Below are 8,054 nucleotides of genomic sequence, written 5' to 3' on the forward strand. Positions count from 1 at the left end.
ACACTGGACGCGCGTCCAAATGGCTCTTTGGGTGTTAAAGGTTGCTGACCCCTGGTTTAGACGCTCTCCACGGTTTCATCAATCAGTGCTTCCAGGACAGAGTGATGATGACCCAGAGCGCATCTTCCACGGCCAAAATTGAGACGCAGTCATCGAAAAGATGTCGCCAGGCAAACTCCCTCGGCACATCATCACCTGCCACTTTACTGACATCCTGGAGTCAATCAACAAGCGATTGTCCAGTTTCAATTCGAGGCTGTCCCTGATGGCACCTTGGGAGAGGCTTACAGTTACAGGAGCTCTGACCAACTTCTGTTCTTTTAAATTATTTAATTTCTTTTCCTTGCTTTTTTCACTTTTTCCATGTAACCTGTCACAAGAATGCTAGCCAGAATGAGATAATGAGATAATTGATAAAAAAACAAAATTCTTAGTACAAAGACTACGCCTACAAAATTATGAACATGGTAATAAATCCGGTCAATTTCTAGCAAACCAGCTAAATATTAATAAAGAAAAAACAACTATATGTGCTGTTCAAGATTCATCTGGGAACACAATATATGAACCGATACAAATAAACAACATTTTCAGGGATTTCTATAAAACGTTGTATTCACCACAAATAAACCCATCTAAAAAAGAAATTGATCAGTTTTTGGACAACATAACTCTTCCAAAATTATTGGACACTCAAGCAATGGCACTGGATTCACCACTGACACCAGGTGAACTCCAGGAAGCCCTGATAAGTATGCCCAATAATAAGGCTCCAGGTCCAGACGGCTTTCCTGCAGAATTCTACAAAGAATTCTGGTCGATTCTAGCACCAGTTTTCTACAGAACGTTGTTGGAAATTAAAGAAAAGGGCAGACTTCCATCAAATATGAATTCTGCAAACATTAATCTCCTGCTAAAACCAGGCAAAGACCCTGTATATCCCTCAAGCTATTGTCCAATATCCCTTATAAATGTAGACCTTAAAATAATCTGCAAAGCTCTCTCAAAGAGACTGGAGAAAATAACCCCCCTCTTAATTCATCCTGACCAAACTGGTTTCATAAAAGGTCGGCACTCATCAACAAATACACGTAGATTACTTAATTTGATAGACTACTCATACAGTAAAAACCTAGAAACTACAATATTCTCTTTAGATGCAGAAAAAGCATTCGACAGAGTTAACTGGAAATTTCTATTTGCAACTTTACACAAATTTGGTTTTGGATCCTCTTTCATAAACTGGTTAAAAATATTATATAACTCCCCAACAGCTTGTGTTAGAACAAATGACCAGACATCCTCCAGCTTCTGTCTCTTGAGGGGCACCAGGCAGGGATGCCCACTCTCCCCTTCACTGTTTGCAATTTTTATTGAACCACTAGCAGCAGCAATTAGACAGAATTCAGTAATTAAGGGCATAAAATGCAAGAACGTGGAACATAAAATCAGCCTTTATGCGGATGATGTGTTACTCTTTCTCCAAAATTCACAAACCAATATCTCTGGGGTGATTGAATTGATAAACTCTTTTGCAAGAATATCAGATTACTCAATTAACTGGTCAAAATCTACAGTTCTACCGATTAATTGCTCCCTCCATAATTCCTCTTCTACACCACTGCAATCGGGAAATATAAAATATTTAGGTATTAATGTTTCTCCCAAGCTTGCAGATCTAACTAAATTAAACCATATCCCACTTTTAAAGAAGGTAGAAGATGATCTGGCTAGATGGAAATGTCTACCCATATCACTCATGGGAAGGGTTGCCGCTATAAAAATGATGGTCTTACCAAAAATAAATTATTTATTCTCAATGATCCCAACTAAACCGCCACAAGATTGGTTCAGATCTCTAGATTCATGTATGTCCAAATTCCTTTGGAAAAATAAACCCCCACGTATAAGCTTAAAAACACTACAAAAGACCAAGGATAAAGGAGGACTAGAACTGCCTAACTTTCAGCACTACTTCTTAGCCAACAGGCTTCAGTTTATCTCAGGATGGCTAAAACACACCCTCTTAGATGAACCTTGGCTAGATGTAGAACAAGCACTCTGCAATAATCTAGAGATCTCAGACCTACCATTTATCAGCTCAAACATCCAACGACATGAATGCTTTAAAAGCATCAACATCAGCTCTTCTCTGACAGCATGGTGGGAGTTTCTAAAATTGACGGCGTCTTCATTAATCCCATGCAAACGTACACCTATCTGGAACAACCCTGACATATTACAAAACAATAATATGATAAACTTTTCAGATTGGAGTGATAAAGGAATCAAATATTTAGAACATATACTAGAAGGAACAGAATTTATTTCATTTGACGGACTAGTTACACAATATGGGATCAACAAGAAAAGATTTTTAGAATATCAACAAATTAAATCCATAGTAAAAAAGAAATTTAAACCGGGTCAAGTTGAATTACAAACACCACCAAGTGTGGTTCAATTTCTTGCTCTAAAACCCCCAAATTACTATCCAAAATATACAGAATGCTTTCTAAAACAGATGAATCAATATCACTTCCTACTGCAAAATGGGAAGCGGATTTATCAGTTAACTTAGACCTAAACTTCTGGTCTCAGATTTGCTTAAAAACCTTTCATCTAATTAGAAATCCCAGTCTTCAATTAATTCAATACAAAATATTACATAGAGTGCACTATACAGGTCATCGGATGTTCAAGATGGGCTTTACGTCTACCAACAACTGCTCACACTGCCAAACCAATTCACCAGACAATTACATCCACGCTCTTTGGTTCTGTCCACCAGTTCAGAAGTTTTGGCGCGAGATATGTGAAGACTTATCGAAGTGTCTGAAATGTAACATTCCAACTTCCCCCTTAGTGTGTTTGTTGGGCAGCTTAGATAATGTCACTTCAGAAAAGAATATAGCCCATATGATCTTCACTGCCCTATGCATCGCCAAGAAAACAGTCCTCATGAACTGGAAAAATAAAAATAATCTTAATTCTAACCAATATAGAAATTATCTATTAGATTACATTAGTCTTGATACAGCCTCTGCCACCACATCAGATCAATTGCTCTGGGCTCCTTTGATCAGCTCCATCACCTAGTGGGGGTGGGGGGTCATAGTTTGGTCCCGCCTTCACTGTTGTGATTGGTGTGGGGGTAGGGACAGGCTTAGGGCGTCGGGGGGTTCCCCGGAGGCATCTTCCTTGGGGGGCTCAACCCGGGGTAGCGGTCATGTCCGGTTAGGGGCTCTGTTGGCTCTCAGGTGACTGTTTCCTCGCGGCTGCGTGCAGCGGGGCTAGGGGAGGGTCTGTGCTGATGGACGTGGATTACTGACCTGGTAGCCTGGCTGCCCCTGGATGGGTCCGGGATGGGCGTGAGGTTCTGGGGGCGCTCCGTCTCTGGGCTGGGGCCCTGGCCGGGCCTCGGGGGCTTGGATCCTGGTTGGTGTGTTGCCGGGGTTGTGGGCGGGTGGGTGCATGGGGGCCCAGCCCTGGAGCAGTGTGCCGCCGGTGCGTCGAGCCACCTGGGGGGCTCTTCAACTGGTGGGGGAGATTGTCACATCTTGCAGGAGCTTTCCTCTCTTCAGGAACTCTCTCTGCAGGAGGGGGAGATACAGGAGAGGTGGAGGAAGATCTCAGGCTGGGTGTTTGACTCATGTAGTCTGGAAGATGAGTGGATGGTGGGGTGGGTGCAGTTTTCTCTGTGGTGGGGTTGGGTGGACTGTCCCGGGCTCTGTGGGGCCGGGGGGCGCTGCTGCACTGGGCCCGGTCTGGATGGGCCTGGGCCCCCTTTCCCTGGCGGGTCGTGGAGTATGGGGGTGCCTACTGGGGTCAGCGGGGGAGCTGGCCCCAGGGAGGAGTCACTTGCTCCTCCCTTCCTTCCCTCCCCATCTCCAGCTGCCTCTCTCTTCCCGCTCCACCACAACCACCCACACATGCAGGGCCTTGGAGTAGGGGTATGTCACCAGGGTGCAGAGGAGGCTACCCCCCCCCTCTGTCCCCTTCTGGCTGCCTCTGCCTCAATTTTATCCCACAACTTAGACATTCACATTACTCACACTCTCATTACACATACATATAGGATCTTGGGGGTGGGCACGATACACGGAGTCCAAAGTACCATCAGGGTGTACACCCCACCCCTGGCGTCGTTGCCCACCTCTCAATGTTAAATACACTTAGACATTGAGGGCTAGCAGGAGGGACTATGCGCTTACCTGCTGCTCTCTGGCAGGTAGCTCCATGCATATATGAAAAACAGTCGCCTTTGGGTCGCCAAAAAGAAAATCAGGCAAAGCAAAGGCTGTAAGACGCTGTATCTGTGGATAGTGCTGGACCGCCGAAATCTCAGCGAACTCCAGAGGGTATACAACAGTCTTTCATGCACATCACGCAAACTGGCGCCCCCATCGTTTATCAGTGAGATGGATCCTAAAAGACCAATTGTCACTGAGAAGCTTCATTTGCTGCCAGTTCGGAGAGAAATGTTTCCTATGCCATGCTTCCAAGTTTCTTGTCTAGGTTTTTCTTATTGTTTGTTTAGATTTCCCAGTTTAGGTTTGTGTTAATTTTGCTTCAGTTTGCCTTGCCCTTTGTTTGTACCTTTTTTACCAGCCATATTAAACGGCTCGCTTTTTGTTAACATTCAAGTTTTGTTCCCTGTTCCTTGGAGTCTGCATTTTGGGTCCTTTTTCAATTCATACAGTCTGCCCTCGCCAGACTGTGACAAATTGTCACTGAGAAGCTGCATTTGCTGCCAGTTTGGAGAGAAATGCCAGCAAAGAAGAAAAGAAGAAAACCCCCTGCTGTCTGATCATTTCCTGATAACATTTACAAGTGACGGAAGTGACGGACAAGGTAAGCGACTCATGTTGTAACTGATGTCAGACGCCAGAGATTTTGGCGAAAAAATTAAAGCAAATGGTAGCTTAGAATTGAACAAATTCCTTTAAGCTTCAATTTGACCAAATACACTTATCAATTGTCTTATAACTAACAACATTTATCTAAATCATCTCCAACACCCTGGAGAACAACGGGGAGAGTTTAGAGGCTCTCCAAGATTATATTGATCAGTTCTTCCAGGATCTCATAATGAAGGCTCAGAGTGCATCTTCCCCGGCCAAATCTGAGACGCAGTCATCGAAAAGATGTTGCCCGGCAGATTCCCCTGGCACAACATCGCCATCCGGCAACGACATAGCTGACATCCTTGAGTCAATCGACAAACGATTGTCCAGTTTCGATGCAAGGCTGTACTTGGTGGAGATTCTACACCGGGAATTTAAATCCTTGCGAGAATCACTGGAGTTCAGCCAGCAGCAGGTGGAAACGCTCGCTGCTGAAAATGCCACGCTAAGGGAGTCAGTGAAATGTCTCACTTAAAATGTTACCCAGCTAAATAGAGAAAATCAAAATATGTGGTTTTTTTTGTAAGACATTTCATGAAAAGCCGCTGATTTCTTGTTGTTTTACTCGGAGCTGTGTCATTTTGTGTTATTTTGCTTGCAGGGCTTCAGTTACTTGATGTTCTGCCAAAGCTGAGGGAGCAGGAGGATGAAGACTTGATTATTCAGTGCGAAGCTTTTGAAGAGGCGATGGCTGAAGATGAGGAAGAGCTCCTGCGAGTGTATGGGGGCATTGATATGAGTAATCACCTGGAGGTTTTTACTACACTTTTTAACAAGGTGAGCAGCTCCCCAGCCTCTCTCCAGCTGTTGTCCATCCTGCAGACGTTGCTGGTGCTGGGACCAGGGCGCCCTGACATCTGGCTGGCTCTGGAGGCCATCACTAACAGAGCCATACTGCTCGCCCAGGACTCTCAGATGGAGTCCTGTGAGAAGATCATGCAGCGGCTGATGGCTTTTAAAAGAAAAAGCTGCGACGATCGGCACGAGGTGGACGGACTGCGGGTCAAAGTGGATAAGGCTGTGCAGACGGAGCTGGATCACCCGTACACGGAGAAGCCAAACACCGTCCCCTAAAAGGCCACTGTGTACCTCTGTTCCACCGCCACCCCCACCACCCCCTCTACCGCTACCTGGAGGGTTTGCTGGTCCCCCGCCACCTCCTCCATTGCCTGGAATGGCACCACCACCACCACCACCTCCTCCTCTGCCCTTTGGACCAGGGGTCCCCCCTCCTCCCCCGCCCTCACCAGGGATGGGTGGTGGGCCACCACCGCCTCCACCTTTACCCGGCATGCCTCCTCCGCCTCCACCTCCAACAGGCATGATTGTGGCCCAGAGTAGCCAGGCCCTGGGCTGCAGCGCGCCCTCAAAGACAAGCCGCTGTCCCACTCTGAGGATGAAGAAGCTCAACTGGCAGAAACTTCGGACTGTTACTGATGGTCACTCCATGTTTTTTGCCCAGTCCAGTTTATTGTCAATGTGTACTCCAAGGTATTTGTGGAGGACTATAAATACCTTGGAGTACACATTGACAATAAACTGGACTGGGCTAAAAACACCACAGCACTTTACAGGAAGGGCCAGAGTCGTCTCTATTTTTTGAGGCGACTGAGGTCCTTCAACATCTGCCAGAAAATGCTGAGGATTTTCTATGAGTCTGTTGTGGCCAGTGCCATCCTCTATGCTGTTGCATGCTGGGGGAGCAGGCTGAGGGTCGCAGATGCCAACAGACTCAATAAACTGATCCGTAAGGCCAGCAATGTTGTGGGGATGGAGCTGGACTCCCTCAAGGTGGTGTCGGAGAGGCGGATGCTGTCCAAGATAAAGACAATGTTGGATAACACCTCCCACCCACTCCATGACATGCTGGTCAGTCACAGGAGCTCGTTCAGTGAGAGACTGAGATTACCGAAAAGCACCACTGAACGACACAGGAAATCATTCCTGCCTGTGGCTCCCTGTACAACGCATCCACTTAACACACTGTTTGCTGCTACAACTACACATGTTTCTTTTCCAACTATTTATTTATAAGTGACTTATGTATATATTGTACTATTCTTAGTGTATTGTCTGTCTTGTCTTAATGTTGGTTTAAAATGGAGCACTGTAACAAAAAAATAATTTCCCCCAGGGATCAATAAAGTATTCTATTTCTGATGTGGGCCTCGGTTCAGAAAGAGCCGCCTCCTCACGAGCCCGACTACAGCAGCATCGAGCAGCTGTTCTGCCTCTCGGTGGCCGAACACAAAGACAAGGGGGCAGCTGCTCCTGTCAAGAAGGAGCCTAAAGAGATCACGTTCATCGACCCAAACAAAAGCTTGAACGTAAATATATTCCTCAAGCAGTTCAGAAAGTCTCCAACTCTGCGGCGGAGGTGAAGGAGCAGTATGCAAAAGTTCTTGAGTCAAATCTGGAGTTGTTTGGAGAACTGGCTGTCTATTTACGTGAAGATGCCAATCAGCTGTCACTGGAGGAACTCTTCGGTACCATCAGGACTTTCCAAGGACTCTTCATCAAGGCGCTGAAGGAAAACAAAGCTCGGACAGAACAGGCGGCCAAGGCTGAGAAGAGAAAGAAGCAGCTGGCAGAGGAAGAGTCCAAGAGACAGAAAGGAGAGAATGGGAAAATAATATTTACGCGATATCGAACTCTCAGAAAAATCAACCTTTGTGCAACAATGGAGACTCGGAACCATTCTTCATCGCCAGTCCATGCATAACCGCGAGTGAGTGTCTGCCTAATGATTTCAGCGATGTTTTTGAGTACAGTCTATCAGATTTTTAATATAGTTGATATACCCACCACACCAGATTGTCTCAGAAACAACACTGATTCAGACATAGGTTTTGAACAAGGCTGCATAACAGACTCGCAAATATCACAGGCATACGACGCATACTTAAATACAGCAAACACATCTACTTTTGATCAGACCCATTCTGCATCAAAAAAATGATATATACCATCTTTGATGCCAAACTCAGCCAACATCAACAAGCAGTACAGAGGGATGTGCAAGAAATAGCAGCTAAAGTCAACCAACGTCAAGAAGCAGCACCAGGGAACTTGCAAGAAATAGCAGGGGTTCTAACTAGTATCCAGCAGACAATAAACAATACCTCGGGTTTATTAGATCTCATTGAT

The 8,054-nt window shown here is 45.6% G+C and overlaps 1 pseudogene; it reads left to right on the forward strand.

The window, feature by feature from the left end:
* Positions 1–5,091: 5,091 nt before the first annotated feature.
* On the forward strand, positions 5,092–7,733 carry LOC113027202 (inverted formin-2-like; annotated as a pseudogene).
* Positions 7,734–8,054: the final 321 nt, after the last annotated feature.

The sequence above is a fragment of the Astatotilapia calliptera genome, chromosome 7 (assembly GCF_900246225.1).
Source record: "Astatotilapia calliptera chromosome 7, fAstCal1.2, whole genome shotgun sequence".
Taxonomy (NCBI): domain Eukaryota; kingdom Metazoa; phylum Chordata; class Actinopteri; order Cichliformes; family Cichlidae; genus Astatotilapia; species Astatotilapia calliptera.